At 45.6% G+C, this 22,443-nt stretch overlaps 1 protein-coding gene across 1 annotated transcript in view; it reads left to right on the top strand.

Annotated features, from left to right (window-relative positions):
* LOC144769592 (uncharacterized) overlaps window positions 1-21,807 on the top strand; it is a 241,086-nt gene extending 219,279 nt beyond the window's left edge. Inside the window, exon 3 of the mRNA XM_078653749.1 lies at window positions 20,703-21,807. The gene's annotated coding sequence lies outside the window, so the exon portion shown is untranslated. The remainder of the gene's footprint in view (window positions 1-20,702) is intronic.
* The last annotated feature ends 636 nt before the right edge of the window (window positions 21,808-22,443 follow it).

Here is a 22,443-nt window from a genome sequence, read left to right as displayed (position 1 = left end):
ATTTCACATCGTCCGATAGCTTATTGAGTATTGACTTAATATTACGGGGTAAGGCACCTGCGGGAGATCCTGTGCCCACCCCAGAGACTGCACTTGGTCACCCACCACGAAGATCGAAGGCTTGGAGCTATTGTAATGTAGACCACTCACTTCCCTAAATGTGCAGAAAATCTCACTTGGACCTGTGCAGTCAGGATTCGCTTAGAATATCAATCCTCAGCTGTGTAGAGGGTCACCTTATCCCTCGCTCTCTTCGTCCATTTTAAACCTCTTAACTAGGGCTCATTTCTGATCAAATTTTCCAGTGGTTTAATGGCAAGCGCAGAAGTGACGGGACAACACTGGCGTGTATTGCATTGTGTTAAGAACATGTGAAAAACCTCCCTTACCCCAGCAAATATGTTTGCTTGAAGAAGCCAAGCATACTTGAGAAAAGTAGGCCTAATACCGAGTTTCTGCAGCAGAGCATAAAGAGAATCCTATCCCACTGAGGCAAAAACATAATGAGAGAGAGTCATGACCACCCAAAGTATAACGTTTGGGTTGTGCCTTCAGGAAACTTCCAGAATGCTTACTATGCGAAGATTGGAACATGGTGAGGAATTTGTTTGAGTCCTCACATTTACATGTAAGAATTTAAATTTGTTCCTTGGCGCTTACTTGATTTTCTTAATATTCTTTGACAGCATGCTCCAAGAGAGATCTTATGTAGGACCTTGCTGATTTCAAGGAACAGAGTCATCTGTTCTCCATGGAGCACACCTTTTGCACTACTCTAGAATTTTACTGACTACTCTGCATTTCAGTCAAAAGCCAGTTTCAAAACATTTGGCAGGCTTATGTGCGCCAGTAATTAAGGGCAAAAAACACAGTTGATGGACAGAATGTAGAACAATGTCATACATTCACCCCAGTACAAGGATCTGGGCCTAAACCCATCGTTTTTTTTCACTCCACACCACCCTGGGTTAGACACTGGCTATATGCAAATCAGCTCTGACCCTGTGCCTCATGGGAAAAGTCCAGTCCGAACTACCAAGCCATGTCTTTCCCAGACTGGAATCAAGCATCCAAGGACCGGTTTCTGGCTATCAGCCTGGGTATGCTCAGACGTGAGTCCCAGGCTCTCCACACCACTGGAGTCAAGCTATCCAGGCTGATGAAGGCTGATAGCCAGAAACCGGTCCTTGGATGCTTGATTCCGGTCTGGGAAAGACATGACTTGGTAGTTCGGACTGGACTGTTCCCATGAGGCACAGGGTCAGAGCTGATTTGCATATAGCCAGTGTCTATCCCAGGGTGGTGTGGAGTGCAAAAAAACGATGGATTTAGGCCCAGATCCTTGTACTGGGGTGAATGTATGACATTGTTCTACATTCTGTCCATCAACTGTGTTTTTTGCAATTTCCAGTAATTAAGGGAGCAAATCCACTGCAATAGTTTATTACTTGGATTCCTTGTTTCAGTTCTTAGTTCTGTAATGATCTCTTTTGCCTTGGCTTGTCTATCTTGCTGAGGGCCGGGTGCATTGGTGAATACACCTATTGTGATATTGACAATATCAGAGCAATTACCAGAGCTTTGTTCCGTAGCATTTGTGAAGTTTAAAGGCCCACTCTGTTGCAGAAAATCCAAGGTGGTTTTACAGCCGACAAATGTATCAAATTAGCAGAGGGGAGAATGTTAAGATCAGGGCTAATAGAGCTAGAAGGGGAAAGTATGCCTTCAACATGTTGAGGAGGTGGCCAAAAGATCCAATGTATTGGAATATGTCCAGGTTATCCATTCCAATTCCTACAATCTAATGAAGACGAGATTGAGCTAAAACACCAAGGGGGTCAAAGAAGTCTGCTTCATGACAAGATTCATTGCAACCTTTTGCAGTGCCTTAATCAGGGCTCGAAAAATCATTAAAAATGCACTAGACCTGCAGGTCTATTAAACTCCAAAATCTCCTCGACCTAACTGAAAGGACTTGACCTCAAACTCTGAAAACTGGGCAAATGTGTCAAGTTAACAAAATTGTAAAGCATTTTTATTGCTCATTTACGTTGTGAGCAATAAAGATGCATTTAAATCTTGCTATCTTGTCACATTTCCTCTGCTTTCAGACGCAGAGGTCAAGTGTCGGTTTGTATTCCTACTCACCAGAAAGGGCAGAGTAGGACCTAAAAATAGCGTGTCCTTATTTTTCAAGCCCTGCTTAATGCTGTCCGGTGACGAGTCATGCGAGAACTAGAAGCCTCCGCACGAAAGAGGACGGTCTAAGAGAGCAGTGGGATTGGCTGAACTATCCAACACTAAGGTAGATGATGATAAAGGGGGAACAAAATGCGGGTAGTAGTGGAGAAGATGCAAAGTGCCCTATCAGTCTGATCAGGGAAGACTCCTAGTTTTATTGGTCTACACGTAAGCGAAATGTGGAATTGACCTTGAGAATAGAAGTGTAGATACTGAATATTGAGCAGAATGGAGAAGCAAAGGGGGAGTAGTACCCTGGTGGGGAAGTGTAGCTGCAGAGGAGACTGCAGATGTTGAATGGTAAGTTTTGCATACTAGGATTTTGAGTGGGATGTGAATGATATTTGGTAGATGTTGGTGAGTATTTAATTTCCTTTTTTTTTACCTATCCTTATTTAAACTTTTTTGACTATCTTTCTTTCTGTATTTCTTTTCCTCTCAATCTGTTTTGTTTCCATCTTTAATTTTCTCTCCCACTTTCCTTCCATCTTTCTACTTTTTTCATCCTGTTTCTTGCTTTTTCTTTGCAGGTTTCTGTCTAACGTTTTTCTTCCATTCATGTACTTTCCATTTTTTTGTTCTATCCATTTGCTTTTCTTTTGTTCTTCTTTCTTGACTTCTTATTCTTCTCTGTTCATGTCTTTTAATACGTCCTTATTTGCTTGTTTTCATCTGCTCTCTGCTTAATTTGTTCCTTCTCTTCCTCATTTTCTCTTAAGCTTTCTCTTCGTTTTCCACTTCTTCCGTTCTTTCCAATTTTCATTATTTCTGAACTCTCTTGGTGATTTTGTGTTCTTTGTAATTGATAAGCCCCTCCCACCCCACCCACACCTCAACCCTGGCATATTATTCCTTTTCAGGTTATTTATTAGCTTCTTTAATGAAGTCTTTGAGGCCTTGATCATACTCAAGGAGGCCATAAAATAAATTAAATACTTTAATATGACATAATGGGAATAGCCCAGGAGTCATCTGCTGCAGCTGCTAAAAAGGGTGGTTCACAACGTGCTTGATGGTGAATTCAGGGATAGGAGATAGAGGTGAACCAGGAATATCTTGAGACTGCTGCTACTCTCTAGTGGTTTTCAGACCCATTTGGTAGGATGTGATGAAAGCCGTCATTTGGAACAGGATGATTCCTGAGTGGCAGCCGAAGAATGTATGTTATGGCAGATTAGGCTGAAAAGGATATTGAAAGCAGCTAAGGATAAATAAAAACTATTCAGGATCAAGAGAGGATGTAAGTAGATCGTAAAGTTAAAGGGCCAAATGAACATGCTGTTTGTTAACAAGCAGGAGAGTATGTTGTCTGTTGATCAAAAGTTGCATTAAAAGGCAATAAGTCACACGGATTATTGGCTTGAAGGTTGATGATGTAGGCGAGTGAGGACAATGTACAGTTATTGATAGAGGGTCTAGAGAGAAAATGGTAAATTAAGATGGACAGAAAACATAATAGGGTTCATGTTACCCGAGGTAAGTGAATCCAATTGCAGGTAGGATTACTGTCTAAACTAGTTGTTTCTGATACTCTTGTTTACACAAAATGAGTTACTGAAAGCCCCCATATACATGTACGCATTGGTATGAGGTGTCAGAGGCTTTAATCAAGTAAGGTCTTGAACGCAGATGGATTATCATGTGAATTCTAAATTACTCTTACACCATTCCTGGCTTCAACATTGGTTAAAGTGTATAGTTAAGTTAAAAAGCCAGGCATAGTGAATGATGGCCGACACAGATATTGTGTTAATCCACCCCAGAGTGAAGTTACTTTACCCCTCATACGAACTAAGTTCACTGCTGGATGCAAGAGGTTTATATTCCTGAACCTTAAAGGTCATTACTTTGCATAGCCCCACCAACAAAGTTGCAATGAAATAATTTTGACAGCCACTAAGAAGAAAAATATGTTGCAGCTTCGGAATCTGAAGGTTTAGGTCAGTGCTCAAGAGATTGATATTGTGCCGCCTGCGCAATTTGAATGACTCCCCCAGGGAAGAATGACCCAAGAAATTAAGAAGAAAATATATGGAAGAATTGCCAAGGTAATATGGAGCATGCATGGTAACATTTCTCAACTGGAAAGTGGGAGATTTTGAAACAAAATTGGGAGAATTAATTTTCCCCATTGAAGTCTATTAAAGCAAATTTCAAGCTTGAATTAGCTGAAGTAGAGCTAGTTTTAGCTTCCTAAATCAGGAGCCTCCTGCCTGAATCGGGTCTGTATGTATGTATGTATGGAGGGACGTGTCGTGCAAAGGACAATGCATAATTAGGAGGTACTGCTTGAGTAAGTGCTTCTTCAAAGAATGCTTGAATCAATATCTGTCTAGGCTTCCAAGTGTGTTTCAACACGGCAAGATATGTTTTCAAAACTCTAGCTACATCTAAGGAAGTTGCTCCCAGAGAAGAGCACAGATTTCGTCATACCCATTGTATTTATTTCCATGTTTTTCCAGATCACTTATTCTTGAAACTGCTTGCCAGCATCTGCTTAGTCTCACAACTTGATTGTAAACTGTTAGACATGGGTAAAAAGACTGAAAATTGCAGCAGCAACTCAAGGGTGTATCGCCAAACCTACATTCCTGCCCAGTAGGTACAGGCATCAATAATGGAAGGACACTGAAGACATTCTTCATTGCTTGCCTAAGGAGTACCTGAAAGGTGGGTGGTAATTAACTTCCAGCACATGCCTAGAAGTTTCTCTACATATGACCGATACTGCTAGAAGACGTCTCACTTCAGACTTGGTTTTGTATTCTCACTTGTGGTTTAACATATTGTAGTGATGAACTCCGCAGCCAGGATGTAGTTTCATATAAATTTATTGAGTTCAGTTACGGGTAGTTGAGTTGTAGAGATGCAGCCCCACCAGGAGCAGTCTTCCTGCTGCTCAGCCCATACTCCAACTGAAACACTCAAGCATCCAGGCAAACAAAAACATTCTATTCAAGACTCTCACACCAACATCGCATGCATCACATTCACACTGGCTGAGCAGCTAGGGAGTAAGCAACCAGATACATACAACACAGGTTACTACATACCTTCCCTTATTCTACAAAACAAAAATAGCAACCGCCAAGAAGAGGAAGGTTCAAACAAGGGGAACCCCAAGAAATGGAAAAATGGAGAAGTAGAGAAAAAGTAAGAAGAAAGTGGACCCAAAGCGTGAAAGGATCATAGCAAAGAAATCAAAGAAAATCCGGTGTGAGCAAAGAAGAAAATACAATGGAGGTTACTACGCTTATCATGGTTCAGCCTAGAATTGTGAAGCTACATAATCAAAATATGCTTTAATGAAAAGCACCTTTTGACCTAACTGGATGATGCAATAGAGCTATAGAAGATATCAATGTGGCGGAAAGCCAATTTTTCACCAGTAGTCATGTTTTTGCAGGGTAGCACTAATACCACAAAGCAGACCTCAAAGTAGACAGCTGTATGCTACCCATGGAGATCGAAATACTGCTCAACAGAGTATGTAGCAGACATTAACTTCATGCCACCTACAACCAGTGGGTTGTCGCCATTTATTTAGGTGCATAGGCTGAGAAAGCAGACCAAGTTCCAGAGACACCGGCTCTGTAATAAGTAAAGCTACATTTACTCACTCACCCTAGTGCAGGAGACATCTGCTATTATTTGTATGCCAGTTGCAAGACACCCTTTTATCAGTGCTTTTTGCAGGTGACGACATGCAGCTGGCGGTTACACTTAGTGGGGACTCCGACTTTGAGGCCTCGAGGTTCAGGGATGGTCTGACCGCAGTGGCTGGCTGGATGACAGCTAACTGCCTACAGCTCAATGCTAAGAAAACGGAGGTTCTTATCGTTGGTAAGCATAGCAACCTCTGGGGCGACCAGTGGTGGCCTCCGGAGCTGGGTATAACTCCCATCCCGGTAACTGAAGTAAAAAAATCTGGGTGTCTGGTTAGACCCCGCCCTCAGTTTCTATGGACACACCAAAAAAGTTGCTGCCACATGCTTTGGTATCTTACGTGGGATCAGGCCAATCCTGAAATGTTTTGATGCTCCCACTAGACAGCTTATTATCCAGGCCACCATACTTTCGCAGCTTGATTATGGTAGCTCGCTCCTGTTGGGAGCCAATCAAGCGGAAGTTATCCGGATGCAGCGCGTACAGAATGCTGCGGCTAGAGCCCTTGTGGGCCTACCTAGGTTCTGTTCAGCGAAGGAATCCATCCGGAAACTCCATTGGCTGCCCATGGCTCAAGGGATTGAATTTAAGACTCTATGTCTATCCTTTAGATTCTTAAACTGTCCTCCCCTCAGATCCTTGAGCACCTTCTAACCCCCTATGTTCCTTCCCGCTCCTTGAGGTCATTGGGCCAAAATATGGCGTTAGTTCCATGCTTTAAACGCTGCAGAGCGGGAGGACGTTCCTTCCGCTTTTTAGCGGCAAAGCTCTGGAACTCGTTACCAGCCCACATTCGCGCCATCGATCATCTGCTTGTGTTTAGGAGGGCGATTAAAACACATCTATTCCCTCCTAGATCCTAACGGGCTGTTACCGCTGCTATTCTTTGTGCTGCCTTTTCTCTTGCTATGGTTGTTCTGTTCTTTCTGCCAGTCAAAGCTCCGGGACGCCCCTTTGCTGGGGCAGCTGTGAGCTATAGAAGTTGAAATAACATAACAGTTGATTCTACAAGGGCATTTCATCAAACTTATCAGTAAGATATGCATGCAGAAGCCAAAACAGATCGCAGCTAATCTAGATCAAATTTCTCCCCGACAAGATGAGATTCCTTCATAAAGAGGCGCTGAAGGAACAGTGCTTAAGTTGTAAAAAAAAAAAAAAAAAAAAGTACGTTCAAGGGCCCTCGTTAGGAAGCCACTGTAGCTTGCACCATCCATAGCCCCTGCGAGCGCTACCAATGACAGTACCAACACAACTACTAAGCAGCACACTTCTGAAAATGTGACAGTTCAGACTATTTCAGTCCCCCAAAGCTATAAGAATGGCTTTGGCTGCAGGTATTAGTAATTTTAATGTATATTGAATTAATAACTGTTTTTGTCTTCATCTCTAAACTAGCCACCATGTGCAGACTGTCATAAGTGCTGGTGCTGAAAATTAAGTGCCGGTACTAAGCCCCGGAAACCAGTGGCTCAAATTAAGCACTGCTAAGGAAGTGGCATTACATGCGGGCAACTAATGTACTCGGTGTGTTTTGTTAAAAAACAATGGCATGTTGAGACAAATTCTGTAGTAACACTTCTGAATCAATGCAAATTCAAGTTAACTTTATTCCAAGACAACATCACCACCTGTCCTCGAAGAAGATTCATTCTTGGAGACAATTCACTTGAAGTACACATCCTTTCACATCCTGTTGCTTTTAAAAGAGCAGTAGGTGCCGGAGATTTATTGTAGGAGGAAAACCATTCACAGCTGTAATCTGATTTAGCCTGTGCTTCATAAGCAGTTACCACCAGTCTCCTAAACTAAAACAGCCATTGGCAAATTTTCCCTGGTTCTCGAATGGGTGTAACATGGACTCAAACAGTGGGTCTGTATTTCATGTTCTAGTTCAGTGTTGGAAGGTGTCATCATAGGGTATAACATTGTTTTTTGACTATGAATTAAGCTGTCTCCTAATGTGTCTTAATGATTATACATTTGAAACCAAACTTCCCACGCTAATCCAAATCCAAATCGCAGACATCCACAACAGTTTCGACAACCAACCCGAAGACCAACCCACCCAACCTTCTGCCGTACCTTCACCCCCCTTGAACATCCTTAATGACTGGAACCCAATCTCCACTGAGGACACCATCCGCCTGATGAACTCCATCCACTCAGGATCCCCCACTTACCCATGCCCTCACCACATCTTCAACAAAGCAGATTCCATCATTGCACCACACCTCCGAGACGTCATCAACTGCTCCCTCAACTCCGCCACCTTCCCGGAAAGCTGGAAACACGCCGATCTCAGCGCCCTTCTGAAAAAACCCACAGCAGACCCCACCGAACTCAAAAACTACCGCCCCATCTCGCTTCTTCCATTCCCGGCCAAAGTCATCGAGAAAGCTGTCAACAACCAGCTCTCCGCCTTCCTCGAAACCAACAAATCCCTCGACTTCTCACAGTCCGGCTTCCGAGCCAAACACAGCACTGAGACCGCACTCATCGCAGCAACGGACGACATCCGAACTCTACTGGACAATGGAGACACAGTCGCCCTCATCCTCCTCGACCTCTCCGCAGCCTTCGACACAGTTTGTCATAGCACCCTGTTACAACGCCTCAGAAACATCGGAATCCAAGGAAAAGCACTGGATTGGATCACCTTGTTCCTTGCCGGAAGAACCCAAAGAGTCCGCCTCCCACCATTCAAGTCAGAGGCCACTGAAGTCATCTGCGGCGTGCCACAAGGATCCTCACTCAGTCCCACTCTCTTCAACGTATACATGAGCCCCCTCGCGGCCATCGCACGCCAACACAACCTCAACATCATCTCCTACGCTGATGACACTCAACTGATCCTATCACTCACCAAAGACCCTAACACCGCCAAAACCAACCTGCATGAAGGAATGAATGAAGTAGCCGAGTGGATGAAGCACAGCCGTCTGAAACTGAATTCCGACAAAACAGAAGTCCTTATCTTAGGCACCTCCCCCTCTGCCTGGGACGACTCTTGATGGCCAGTATCCCTTGGAAAAGCACCCATCCCGACAGACCACGCACGGAACCTAGGCGTCATTCTGGACTCCTCACTCTCAATGACCAAACAAGTCAACGCCGTTTCATCTTCTTGCTTCAACATTCTTCGCATGCTCAAAAAAACATTTCGCTGGATCCCCACCGAAACTAGAAAAACGGTCACCCACGCACTGGTTACAAGCCGACTGGACTACGGAAACACCCTATACGCCGGCACCACCGCAAAAATTCAGAAAAAAGTCCAACGCATCCAGAACGCTTCAGCCAGACTCATACTAGACATCCCGCGTAATGAACACATTTCTGACCACCTGAAAAACCTCCACTGGCACCCCGTCAATAAGAGGATAACATTCCGCCTCCTAACCCACGCACACAAAGCACTTTACGAACTTGGACCCGAATGCCTAAATACACGACTTTCCTTCTACACCCCCTCCCGCCAACTACGCTTCTCCAACCAAGCCCTTGCTGCTGTACCTCGCATCAACAAAACCACCATGGGTGGAAGATCCTTCTCCTACTTGGCGGCTACAACCTGGAACTCGCTCCCCACTCACCTTCGCCTCACTCAGAACCACCTAGCTTTCAGAAAGCAACTTAAAACCTTATTATTCGACAAGTAATTCCCCACCCTCCTCCAAGCGCCTTGAGACCCTCTGGGTATGTAGCGCGCTATATAAATTATTTGAATTGATCGCCTCCTCGGCGGATGTGAAGAAATTTCCCACTTTTTCTCGTGAGAAAATAGCCAAAATTGATAAATCCTTCCTTTCCACACAGCTCCCCTCCAACTCCCAATGCAAACCCGTCCTCACCTCTAATGCCTTCTCCACATCCCCCTTGACCAGTTGACCCCTTCTCTCTTCCACCCACTATTCTACCGCTTCCCAGCCACTCTCCTCACCCACAATCTTCCTCACCCCTCCCCCCACCACTCCCCACACCTATCCCCTACCACATCTCCGGAAACCAACTCCCCTAACTCACAATTGAAGAACAATGCCTCCTTGCTCAACTTCCTCCCCGTAACTGAGCTAGAAGCCCTTAAAATAATTGGTAATCTTAAACCGTTCTTCCACACAAAAGACTCTTTACCCTCTAACCTTGTCCCTGCCCTTAAGCACATCATCGCCCCATACTGGACCACAATCAGCACCTCTCTCTCTCCACTGGCTGTGTTCCTTCAACTTGGACAAATCTCTCCCATAATCAAAAACCCTAATGCTGACCCCAATGACATAAACAATCTCCGCCCCATCACTAACCTCCCCCTTATCTCAAAGGTCCTTGAAAAATGTGTCCTACTACAACTAGACAAACACATCAAAAACTTCAACCTACTCGACCCCTTTCAATCGGGCTTCAGGAAAGGCTGCAGCACCGAAACGCAATGCTTAATGTCATCGATGACATCCACCACTCACTTGATATTGGCGAGATCTGCCTTCTTATCCTCCTTGATCTCTCTGCAGCGTTCGATACAGTCAACCATTCAGCCCTACTTATTGTGCTTAGGACCTGTTTCGGCCTTGATGGTACTGCCTACAAATGGTTAGTCTCCTACCGACAACACCGAACTCAGCAAATAAAAATTCAAAACTGTCTTTCTAACCTCACTCCTGTCTCCCTTGGAGTCCCCCAAGGATCTATTCTCTCTCCCTCACTCTTTAACCTCTTTATGGAACCCCTCACCCTTTTTCTTAAACAAGCAGGCATCAACTACCACCTCTACGCCGATCACACCCCAATCTATCACAAGATTAAAACTCATGCTGACATCTTACACCTGAACAACACCCTTACCAAGATCCAAACCTGGTTCCATTCCAATCATCTCAAACGTAACCCTAATAAAACCGAAATCAGTCTCTTCTCCCCTAAAAATAACCCTTGCCCCGTTCAATCCTGGATCTCTGACCTTAACGCACTCAACTGCTCACTCACCCTGTCCAACTCCGTCAAATCTCTTGGTATTTCTATCTGCAACACCCTAACCGTTAACGTCCACATCAAAAAATAAAAGAGCCCTCTTCACTCTCCGTCACCTTATGAAAATCAAACCCTTTATACCTACCGATGACTTTAAACTTGTATTTCAGTCACTTGTTCTTTCACATATTGATTATGGTAACCCCCTCCTCAACAGAATCCCCAAGTTCCACCTTGCTCCAATCAAAGCTGTGCTCAACCTTGCAACCAGGCTCATCACAGACTGCAAATGCTTCGATCATATATCCCTGGCTCTCAAATCTCTTAAATGGCTCCCTATTGAAGGCAGATCTGTCTACAAAACTGCCTGCATTACTCATAAAGTCTTCCACCAAAGCACTCCGCAGTACCTCTCCAAGAAACTCCTCATTGCGGGCACCACACGACCTCTGAGAAGCACCAACTACCTCCTCCTAATCCCACCACTGCATAAAAAGAAAGCCACACAATCGCGCTCCTTCTCTGGTAATGCCCCTATCATCTGGAATGCCCTCCCAAAAACCTGCCCTGTAACCCCTCCTATTTCAGCTTCAAAAAAGACCTCAAAATCCACCTCCTCAATTATTATTGGGGATCCTAAACTGTGACCCGCACGTGATCTCCAATTCACCGTGTTATATTAGTCCAGTAATATTTCTCCATTTCCTGAATATCATCTACCTAATTACTTTATGTATTTGATTTGTATATTTCGCATGTTGTTTTCATTATCTTTTATCTACTTGTATGCCATGTTTGGCCCAATTATTATTAGGGGTCCTAACCTGTGACCTGCACCTGATCTCCAATCACCATGTTATATTTGTCCAGTAATATTTGTCCATTTCCCGAACATCATCTACCTAATTACTTGAAGTGTATAGCTCTTGCACCTGTATATCTACTTTGATTTGTATATTTCACGTTTCATTATCTTTTTATCTATTTGTATTCCATCTTTGCTTTATTTTATCTTCTCATGTATAGCGCTCTGATACCTCTGGGTCTAGCCAGTGCTATATAAAACTTTTAAAATGAATAAATAATCTCTAGAATTTGTTTAGGAGTTGCATTAGAAAGCTCAGTCTCCAAAGGTAACGGACTAACCCATTTCTCTGCGAAAACACTATTCCACGTCCTAAACTCTACTGCAAGCTGAGAAAAAGCAGCAGCCTTGGGCCCCTTTCTAAAGGAGTAAGAAAAAGGGAAACCATAATGGTTCGACAAAGGGATGTTGCGTTGATGAAGTGCAAAATTGGACCAATTAATATCAAATGCATTGCTTTGGTTTTGTGTGCGGGGGGGGGGAGGGGGTTGGAGAGCGAAACATTTATAGGCAGCTCAAGTGAAAATAAACCAATACATTTAGAAAACCAGCTGAATTTTGTACATCAAAATCCAATTAGACATTTGTCTGCGTAGTATCATTAAACACATTCGAAAGATCCGAGGCCAATACTGTGAGGGCGTCTCAAAACTAATAGAATGTGTCATTGAGAACTAGAGGGGTCAATTAGTTCAACGGAAAGTTTCCAATTCAGGAGCTAAACAAGCATCTACCGTTGTACATTTTCAACTATATCTAATGAAAATAGCTAAGCATTCACCTTTTAGAAGAACGATGTTCTGTTAATGTTTATTTGTGGTGGGGGTGGATTAGGGTAAAATATTGGTTGGAGGGCCTGGCATGTAGTTAATAAATCAGGCTTGAGTCATAAGCATAATATCTAGGTTGAATCAGGTAATCTGAAGGAGAGCAGAAGCACACTACTTCACATTCCAGCATTCAGTATGCACCAAGGCATCATGGTAAATGCAGTGCATGATAACACTGCAGCATGAAGCGTTGGGAGAAATTGAGTGCTAAGATGGGAGTCGGTGTGTTCCCACCCCCTTTTTGTTTGAAAAGGCTCTAGAGCTAATGAGCTCTGACTGATGCACCTGCGCCCAAAGAGGGGCACAGAGACCTGAGAAGACCCTGGGCAGCATTTCCAGCACCCCCAAAAAATGTATTGCTCTCTACTAAGGACAACTATCCTGAAACGCATGTCTAGAGATAGACCAGCAAGGGTGAAAAACAAAAAACTGTCACTGAAGTGTTGTCTTGCACTGCATTTACCATGAGGCAAACTTAGTGCTGGAGTGTGAGGCATTGTGCTCCCACCCTCTTTTTGTGGGTAATGGCCTGGCTTTTTTTTAAATTTTATACAGCAGAATAGTCTATTATTAAAAAAAATACATAAACAGATCAATTCTTTGATTGAGGGCGAAAAAGAAAAACGGACAAACGCTGGCAGTTTCTCATCTAAAAGATCACACATTTTTCGAACCTCTGGGTGACCGCATCTAGCTGCTGCACTGAAGTAAAAGAGGTTCAAAATAAAATGTGCAACTGTAAATAAGACGACCAAGCGACTTACCTGTTAAGTTGGTGAACTGGCATCATGCCTGGGTGCTGGCGCAGTCCATAAGTGAAGTGTCCACACTCAAGACAGGATGCCCAGCTCAGAAATAACAGGAAGTTAATAAAGGGTGGCTCCTCTGTTACAGAGGAGGAGCGTCACGCCACTGAAATGCCCCCAGAGACGAAAAATGAAATGGTAATTCATTACCATTTAATTTTTTGTCACCCTGTCCCGAATAGAGTGACAAGACAGGGTGGGCCTGCTGAATAGCAGCAGCAGCACGGAGGAAGGTGGGCCGCCTTTGCACTTGTTTAAAGTGCGCAGGTCTCTTTGGCCGGCACACTTTAAACCTCTCAATCCAGCTGTTTTAAAACGACTGGATGGAGAGTATGTGCAGGCCTCCAGTGCGCTGTGGAGCGCCGTGAGAGGCCGTTCCCTCCAATCATGGCACTGCTCTCATGCTGGTTAGCAGTATGAGAGCAGGCCAGATTTAGCTTGGGAGCCTTTCTCGAGAGAAGACGATTGAGTACTTTGCATTCATTGCAGAAAGATAAGTGTATTTAATTTAATGTATTTATTTTCGTTTTTGCCACCCGCCCCAACATCCTCGGGACATGCTTGGGGCAATGAGCGTCGAAGTTTGCAAATGGTATACAAGGCTGATTTTGCCAATGGGCCTCTAACAAGACACAAAGGTAGAAGTGGGTGAAAGTTAGGGTGACCAGATGTTGTGGATCCCAGTTTTCAGGGATTGTCACGGCGTCCCAACTTTTTCTCCTAAAACAATAACATGTCCCGTTTTTAAGAGGGGGCCGGGTGAACATGCTCATTAATCAGTGTTGTGCAGGCTCACATTTCAACCGGCCATCTCTCAAAAATCGGGGGCAGAAATTAGATTTTTTAGACTGCCTATTGTGCCGACTCGTCTCATTCTAGCAGCACAGCAAGATTTAACGAGGTGTGTATCAAGGCTGCAGAGCTTGTAAGTCAAGGCCAGACCCACCAGCAGCCTGACCCTGGAGATCTTCACAGAAATGGGAGGGAATGTTTAATTTTTAATTAATATATATAAGAATGCCTGATACCTCATAGGTACTAATAGGACATGTAGTCCTATTTGTGTCTGTGCTCGTCCCCGTTTTCCGTTCTGAAAATCTGTTCACCCTAGTGAAAGTACCCCAGAGGGTTTCTCTGCTTTTGAAAGACCGAAAAATACTCATCAGCGCAACCTAGTAACATATTGTTATCTTCGCCCCACGGAAATGTGGCGTGAGTAATGCAGTTGGCCGTGGCAAGTGATTTGGAAATAATTTGATAACCAATTCTTCAGTGCTTAATTTGAGCCTTGGTTTCCGGTGCTCGGCACCAGCACTTAATTGTGAACACCGGCACTTATGACATACTGCTACATGGTGGCACTATTTGTCTAATACAGAGACTGCCGCCCAAGCCACACATAGCTTTTGGGGGTGGGGGGCCTGGAATAGTCTGAATTGTCACTTTTGTAAGAACGTGATGCTAAATTGTGTTGGTACTGTCATTCAGTGGTGGCTGCTGGGGCATTAAAATGGTGGGGCAACGCGGGGGGAGTCTGCGCAGAGAAAATAATTTTAAAAATGCTTACCTGCGATCTGCAGCGTCGGTGCTCTTCTAACCTCTGCTCCTAGTCTCCTGGCATGCCACAGGCTCCACTACATCAATCCAGAAGTTGAGCTCATGCTCTTATTACCCAGCGTAAGAGCAGAGTCGTGATTGATGTGAGCACCCTAGTTAGACGCCCACTAAGGGACTACGACCCTGTGTTTGCTCTCCACCCGGCTGTACAGCACAGCTCGGGTGGAGAGATGGAAGTTCCCATGATGGTTTTGCCGGCCTTAGACAGCCGGTCAAACTGTCATGCGCACTTGAAGCAGTGCCATCACTCCTCTTTCCTGCAGCTGTGTCATGTCGGAAGGGACAGCCCGCCCTGCCTTCAACTGCAGGAATTGAGCAAGGGAAAACCGTCATAATAGCCATTATTATTATCATTTTATTTTTCACTGAAAAGCAGTGGGGCGATGCGCCTCCGCCTTAGCAGGGGAGCTGCTGCTGCAGTGGCAACTGGCAGAGGCACTGGGTGGTGCAAGCTACAGTGGCCTCGTGACGAGGGCCCTGGCACTTATGTTTTTTGCTTTTTTTAATTAAGCTCGGCACATGCACTTCCCATGTAGTTCAAATCAGGAGGAGGGCTGTGACAGTGGGCAGGGCGCCTTGTTGCAGGAGTGGTGAGTGGAGATGGGATTTTTGTTTAAATATGCTTACTACAGTTTATTATACACGTTACTTTCTAAATAGGGTACAGACTGACTCTTGAATGATAGATCACCTGGTTTGGAATTTGAAGCGCTTTTATAAACTCAATCTATTTTAGTTCCTGTTATAGATATTGGCATATGTAATTCTTTTGGTAAGGCTGGGCGATCAAACATGCAAGTAGAAAAATATAAAAAAGGTAAGTGTTTAAGAGTTCACAACTTGAACACATTGTGTTATCTGTGCTTTTTCTTGGATTCACTTTAAGAGCACTGTAAACGAATCAGTCATTGGTGCATTTTAATGATTTATGGGTATAATTCATTTTAACCCCTTGGAAGCTTTTTAGGTTGAGCCTGGGCAGCACATGCACTGCTCAACGAGGCATGCTGTATTGAGATAGGGACGTATAGCTCCGCACACATTTTTCATTGACTTGTCATTGCCCACTGTGAACTGTGGCTGATCATTGGTCAAAAGGCTTAGTAGCCCCGCCTTTTTGTAACCTCCCATGGCGACAGCCCCAGTTAGGTATGTTGTTGCTTGGTAGGATTTAATCACAGCCTCCGAGCACTATTTTCTCAAATAGCGTTGTCCTGCATGCTGTTGCAGACAGGACAAGCTCTCTCCTAATGCTTTTTTTTTTTATAGTACGCATTTGCAATGCAATAGGTTCGCGTTTGCGAGAGTTTAAGCTATTGGCATTGTAAATGACAATGCCTTTTTAGGTCTCGCACCTGCGACGATCGCGAAGCGATGTCGCTGCGAGGCCTATTGTGAGCGGTTCTGCTTACAAGGAGCTAAGGGAGATGAGAGATGTGAACGCGCAGCCTGCCATAATCGGATGAGGTCGCGCGCGCGTTCCCCATCTCCTGTCTCCCTTGTAAGCCTCAGCGCACGCACACAGAGACACACGCGCACACACACACACACACACACACACACACACACGCACACGCACACACCCTCCCTCCCTCACCACCACCACCCCCCCACCCCAGTCGCTGGGCACACGCGGGGCTTACATACATACACAAATGCGCGTGCGCGCGCACACACACTCACACACGCGGGGCTTCCCCGATGCCCCCCCTCACCGGGTCTGTCTGGCTACTCAGCACTTCAGTAGACAGAGGTTGTTGCGTGCAAACCTCCTGCATTTACGACTCCACGGCCGTCAATGCGCCCCGAAGTGCTCCCTTCAATCAATCAACAATTTGTAAAGCGCGCTACTCACCCAGTAGGGTCTCAAGGCGCTGGGGGGAGGGGTTCGTTACTGCTCGACAAGCCAGGTCTTGAGTTGTTTTCTGAAGGAGAGGTGGTCCTGGGTCAGCCGTAGGTGGATGGGGAGGGAGTTCCAGGTCTTGGCCGCCAGGTGGGAAAAGGACCTTCCTCCAGCGGTGGCTCTGCGAATGCGTGGTACGGCGGCGAGGGCTAGGCTGGCCGATCGTAGCTGGCGGGTGGGTGTGTAGAAAGTGAGGCGGCTGTTGAGGTACTTCGGGTCCATGTCGTGGAGAGCCTTGTGTGCGTGGGTGAGGAGTCTGAACGTGATCCTCTTGTTGACGGGGAGCCAGTGCAGGTCTCTCAGGTGGGTAGAGATGTGGCTGCGGCGAGGGATGTCCAGGATGAGTCGTGCGGAGGCGTTCTGTATGCGCTGGAGTCTTTTCTGTAGTTTGGCAGTGGTTCCCGCGTAGAAGGTGTTCCCGTAGTCCAGTCGGCTGGTGATGAGTGACTGTCTTCCTGGTTTCGGTGGGGATCCATCGGAATATCTTACGGAGCATGCGCAGGGTGTTGAAGCACGATGACGATACGGCGTTGACTTGTCTGGTCATCGAGAGGGAGGAGTCCAGGATGAAGCCCATGTTTCGTGCGTGGTCCGTTGGCTTGGGGGTGGTGCCCAGGGCAGGGGCCCACCAGGAGTCGTCCCAAGCAGAGGGCGATGATCCCAGGATGAGGACTTCCGTCTTGTCTGAGTTCAGTTTCAGGCGGCTGTTCTTCCTCCACTCTGCGACGTCTTTCATCCCTTCGTGTAGGCTGGCTCTGGCGGGATCGTTGGTGAGGGAGAGGATCAGCTGGGTGTCGTCGGCGTAGGAGTTGATGTTACGGTTGTGTTGGCGTGCGATGGCTGGGAGGGGGCTCATGTAGACGTTGAAGAGGGTGGGGCTGAGTGAGGATCCTTGTGGTACGCCGCAGATGACTTCGGTGGCCTCGGATCTGAACGGGGGGAGGCGGACTCTCTGGGTTCTTCCGGCGAGGAACGAGATGATCCACTCCAATGTCTTCTCTTGGATTCCGATGTTGCTGAGGCGCTGTACTAGGGTGCGGTGGCAGACAGTGTCGAATGCTGCAGAGAGGTCCAGGAGGATGAGGGCCGCTAGCACAGCACACCAGCACAATTGAGAAGGGCTCACACACCCCACAGCACCCAGATCTGTCGCAGCTCTCCTTACCTGTGTAGGTCTCGCAAGTCCAGTCTCGAGTATCGCAGCTCGCGCCCGCGCCATGGCTGCTGGCGGCAGCGGGAGGCGCCACTGTGCCCGTCGTTCCACCCGCGCTTCTTCCTGAGGCTCCAGCTCCCTCTCAGCTGCCTGCGTGCCCCCCCGCACAACTCCTTGCTCCGCCACCAACTCTTTGTCCGCGCGCCCGTCTCGCGCTCCAGCAGACTCCAAGCCCAGGCGGCCGCGCCGCTGACGTCAGCCGCGTTCCTGACGTCAGCCGCGCGCGCTCACACCACACCCACTTGTTATGTATAGAATACATTAAAGTGTTTCGGGCGGAGGTTGAAACAGGACTGTTCCCGCTCTGAGTTCGAAAAGTACAATGGGCTGCTGTTCCGCCGGCCCCACCTGGCCAGGTAGGGGTTAAGCGCCGGGTGGGCGGGCGGGCAGGCAGGGGGTGCGTTGTAACCCGAGTGCCTCCTCGCCCAGGCAGCTGCGGGCGGGGCGGGTGGGAGCTCAGGTGTCGCCCAGCCCCGCGGTGCTCTGACTCACTGCGCGCTCGGGGTGGGGCCGCCTGCTTTGTGCTGTTGTCGGGCCGCCTCGGTTAGTGTCCCGGGACAGACTCGTGAGTTGCCCGTGCCGAGCCGACCTCCCGCTCCCGTTGTGTCCCAGCTCGCCTGGCCCCTCCATGTTCAAGTGCGGCATCGCCTACAAGCGCTGCAAGTGGATCCTCCCGCTGCTCCTGCTCTGCGCCATCATCTTCGACATCAGCACGCTGGCAGGCAATGGCTGGGTGGAGAACGAGTCGGGCCGCGAGTACGCCTCTCTGTGGAGAAAGTGCAACACCAACAGTTGCCCCTACTCCATCATGGACTATGGTAAGCGCTGGGTCAGGCCTGCAGGGTGAAAGGAAGGTCTAGGCTTAGTCCGCAGACGTTTGTTCCTCACTAGTTCATCCTGGACAGGCAGGGACTCAAACGCACGAGCCCTGCAGTTTTGTTGTTAATCTGTTGTGCAGTATGAAGACATTTTCCACATTATTTGTAGACCTCGGTATTGCGCAAAACTTACATTCAAAACAAGGTTGTTTTTTAAAAAATGAGAAAAAAAGTGCAAAAATGCGCTTGAAAAGTATTTGCAGTCAACATCGTCATCAGCTCGGTAGAGTTTATCGGGGTTCAGGGAGATTTGAACTTTATCGCCTGAGTTTTGCGACTCCATGTGAATGAGATGGGTCTTAAGTGAGAAGCACGTTGTTGTAGGACTGTAGCATGGGCAGGACACTGCATAGTTACCAAGTGGCACCTGTCCAAAGTGTGACACCATCTAGTCCTGTGTCTTTAACCATCATCACTTTACATTCTGAGATATTAGAGTCTCTGCTTACAGTTTGTTTAATTATTTACTTGAGAGTTTTATCACGTGTCTGTTGATCCCGTGTTCAGGTAGGTTCAAGGGTCGGAGTATGATCTTAGAGGCAGAACCTTTTCTAATATTATTCACTCGGATTCCAAATAAGACCAGTTAAGTTTCCTTTGACTCTGTATAAGCAGCAAATCTGTGTATTTTCCGGGCATTTTTGGGCCATGTAGTGCTGATTTTTTCATGGAAGAAAGAAAAGTGTGAGTTCGAGAATTCAAAAAAATAAACAGAAATTGCATAGCAAGTTATGCATTCTGGAGTTTATACTTTCAGTACTCTAAATGCAGGTATGTGCCTAGATGTCCTGACAAGGAAAGTGAGGGAGCTCCTGTCACCTATGTGAACCTTCCTTCAAATGTAAAGCACACACGGACAGCAGTGCAAACATCTCTCCTACATCAATCATAGACAATAGGGGTACTAGCTTCCTTTCAAAGCATAGGTATAATTTATGCAGATGGCTGCTGGTGATGGACACCTGCGCTCAGTTTAGGGAGCAGCACTTATTCTTCATCATCAGCATTTGACCTTGAACAGCAGAAAAGGGAGAAAGAAGAATGAAGCAAAAGATAAGAAAACATTGCCAAAGGGAGAAGCAAGGATGAACAAGCATTTGCCATGCAATCAGTGTCGCATTATTAAAGTTTGAGCTATTGGTGTTGCATTATTATTAGCAATGCCAATAGCTCAAACTTTAATAATGCGAGACCTATTGCATTGCAAATGCTTGTATTTATCTGTTTTAAAAACAACACACAAATAAAAGACATTGTCATTTACAATGCCAATAGCTCAAACTCTCATAAATGTGAGACCTATTGCATTGCAAATGCTTGTTAATAGTTCTTGTGAGTAAAACGACAGTATGTGTTGTCAAGCAGTGCGGGAACGCTCTACAGCGCCCTCATTTCTCCCAGCTCAAACTTGGATTAGATTAGTGGCTCTTCCTCCCAGTCCTATGGTTTTTAGAAGGATGGTCAGTTGGACAGGCGTCAATCTGTCAGGCCAGTATGTGTGCAGTGATGCTCAAGAGTTCTAGTACAGTGAGGCGCACTGGGGAGTTAGTGTAGTGCAAGATGGGAATTCCAAAACCGCTTTTGATCCGGCCCCAGGTTAAAAATAGCCTGGTTTCCGCGTCATTGCTCTCCATCAGCATTTTCTTTGCATAAACAATGTAAAATACAATAGCTTCCTTGCCCAATGTTTGATATGATTTCTTCTTCTTTTGTAGCTCAATGACATGATTGGTTTGTGCGCTGGGAATGTTACCACACTGCCAAGCAGAGGTCCTGTGACTCGCTGGAAAGAAAGAAGTCAGTACATTGCAGCTTCATGAAGAAGTAAACCCTAATCTGTGAAAAAAAAACGAAAAACATTTAGACTCGTGGATCCGTTGTGAATTATTTTGCTCTTTGAAACAAAGTGTCCAAGAGACTTATTTTTTTTTTTTATAAAATATTTTGCAATAACTAACGCATGAACTGGAGCAGCCGTTCTTGAACGTTTTGGGGACCGACTTGAATTCTTTGGACCAGGTCTCGCTGATGAGGATTTAGCTTCATGAATGTGTCAATACATCGCTTGATAATTTCCCATCTCCTGGTGCGGCTGGGTTCAAGGTGAGGAGGAACCTGGTGCTGCCTTTGTGTTTTCTGTCTAATTCCATTGTGTCTACTTGCATCTTCAGGGGCTTTTGCAGGAAGACACAGATCATAAAGTACCCCTCTGGTATCCAGGCTGGCCCTCCCAATTCACCTCTTGTCTCCCAAAAGAAGTGTAACTTTGCTGTACTGTGCTGCCAACCATCTCATCACTCCAAAACTTTAATTTATTTACTGTTTTTCTCTGGAAGACCAAACCTCGATGTTTCCATATTTAAACACATTTGCGTGTGTATGCAACAGCTCCCTTCACGGTGTGTATGAACATTAAGAAACCTGCCTTGCCATTGGATAATTGTAGGATTAGTTTGACTTAAGAAAAAGGGGCCCAGATGCCTCTCAACAGTGTGACATGCATGTCAAGGTACATTACTTATGTAATAGCGGACCACATGACAGCGAAGTTTTTGACTAAAGATTTTATATGTTGGATTGATACAGAACGAGGACATGTGATAGTGTTAATAATTGTATAGAAACTGTATGTGAAGCGCGGTAGATTGAGGCACTGTTTAGGTTCTTAAATTATAATGAAAAGTTACCATTACTTTTTCTTTGCATTTCAGGGGTTACATTTAAACCTCCTTCCATCTCCACCCCCTCACTGACAAACCCCTCCAAAGCACCATCTGTGACATTAAAACATTGAAAGTTAATAAAAGGTTTTCATTTTTATCACCATCCTCTATTTAACCACCATGATGAGATTTCCATAGTGCAACCAAAATTACACTGAGTTTGACCAGTAGGAAAGCATTACGTGTTTGTGTGTATGCAGCAGTCCAGATAAGAAAGCTGCCATTTGAAAGTAGATTTTCAAGCCTTAAACTGACCCATCTTTTTGCTCATTGGATAGCTTTAACATTCTAATTACTTGTACAAACGGTTATGTGCTTGCACTTGTTCACCAGAAGGATGTAGTGACTGACCATGTGCTGTCCTTGTAGCACCCATGTTCTTGAGGTGCATTTACGATCGGCAGCCCTTCTATGAAATTCCTTGCATATGATTACAACTTGGTCATATACAGTCTTACAATAAGGTTGTGCAAGGAATTCAAATCCTCTGTATCACTCCATTCATTGTCTTTGATTTTACCAAGCATTCTGAGGCTATTGTGATTTTGACAGTGCCTTTAGTTATCCGGAGTCCAGTGCATGTCATCGAATGGTAAGTCATGACAGTAAATCTTCAGCCAAATTGAGGAATATAATTTTTGGCCACATTCGAGCAGATATAGCTAGTCAGGATTAACCGGACTATTATGTCCCGATATTCTGTAAATTTACAATTTTTTCACAAAAATATCAG

Source organism: Lissotriton helveticus, chromosome 7 (genome assembly GCF_964261635.1).
Source record: "Lissotriton helveticus chromosome 7, aLisHel1.1, whole genome shotgun sequence".
NCBI lineage: Eukaryota > Metazoa > Chordata > Amphibia > Caudata > Salamandridae > Lissotriton > Lissotriton helveticus.
The sequence above is the reverse complement of the archived record's forward strand: the minus strand, read 5'-3'. Positions and strand labels throughout refer to the sequence as shown.